Raw genomic sequence first — 1417 nt, forward strand, 5'->3', positions numbered from 1 at the left:
TTGTCCTGTGTGTGTGTTTATAGGGGGATCTCAGACCAATATGTTGTCCTGTGTGTGTGTTTATAGGGGGATCTCAGAACAATATTGTGCTATCATCTGTCAACTGCACACTCCTGACCTGTGTCTTTCATCAAACCAATTGCCTTGATTAACAAAGTTGAGAATACAATTACCTAATGGCTGTTATATGAGACAGAGAGAGAGAGAGAGAGGGAGAGAGGGAGAGAGGGGAGAGGGAGAGAGGGAGAGAGAGAGAGAGAGAGAGAGAGAGAGGGAGAGGAGAGAGGGAGAGAGGGAGAGAGAGAGAGAGAGAGAGAGAGAGAGAGAGAGAGAGAGAGAGAGAGAGAGAGAGAGAGCAACTCAATCAATAAGCACCATTACCTTAATGCCGATGATTGTAAAGACAATGGCTGCATTTACACAGGCAGCCCAATTCTAATCCTTTTTTCACTAATTGGTAATTTGATGTGATGTGAAAAAAAACATCAGACTTGGGCTGCCTGTGTAAATGAAGCCCTTTTGGCTCAGGCCCTCTACTGAACATGGCTGGTTTGGAGCATGATGCTGCTCGTCCTCACATCCCTTTATCCTTGATTGCATCCAAAATGGCGACCTATTCCCCTATATAGTGCACTACTTTTGTCCAGAGGCCTATGGGGAATACGGTGCCATTTGGGATGGAGCCCTTGACTCTCAACTGGAGTGTCTGCTTGTCGTCAACAGTGTAGTATGAGCTGAAGGAGTTAGTCTGTAGTCTGAGCTGAAGGAGTTAGTCTGTAGTCTGAGCTGAAGGAGTTAGTCTGTAGTCTGAGCTGAAGGAGTTAGTCTGTAGTCTGAGCTGAAGGAGTTAGTCTCTAGTATGAAGGAGTTAGTCTGTAGTCTGAGCTGAAGGAGTTAGTCTGTAGTCTGAGCTGAAGGAGTTAGTCTGTAGTCTGAGCTGAAGGAGTTAGTCTCTAGTCTGAGCTGAAGGAGTTAGTCTGTAGTCTGAGCTGAAGGAGTTAGTCTGTAGTCTGAGCTGAAGGAGTTAGTCTGTAGTATGAGCTGAAGGAGTTAGTCTGTAGTCTGAGCTGAAGGAGTTAGTCTGTAGTCTGAGCTGAAGGAGTTAGTCTGTAGTATGAGCTGAAGGAGTTAGTCTGTAGTATGAGCTGAAGGAGTTAGTCTGTAGTCTGTAGTATGAAGGAGTTAGTCTGTAGTCTGAGCTGAAGGAGTTAGTCTGTAGTATGAGCTGAAGGAGTTAGTCTGTAGTATGAGCTGAAGGAGTTAGTCTGTAGTCTGAAGGAGTTAGTCTGTAGTCTGAGCTGAAGGAGTTAGTCTGTAGTATGAGCTGAAGGTGTTAGTCTGTAGTATGAGCAGAAGGAGTTAGTCTGTAGTCTGAGCTGAAGGAGTTAGTCTGTAGTATGAGCTGAAGGAGGTAGTC

Source organism: Oncorhynchus keta, unplaced genomic scaffold (genome assembly GCF_023373465.1).
Source record: "Oncorhynchus keta strain PuntledgeMale-10-30-2019 unplaced genomic scaffold, Oket_V2 Un_contig_1543_pilon_pilon, whole genome shotgun sequence".
NCBI lineage: Eukaryota > Metazoa > Chordata > Actinopteri > Salmoniformes > Salmonidae > Oncorhynchus > Oncorhynchus keta.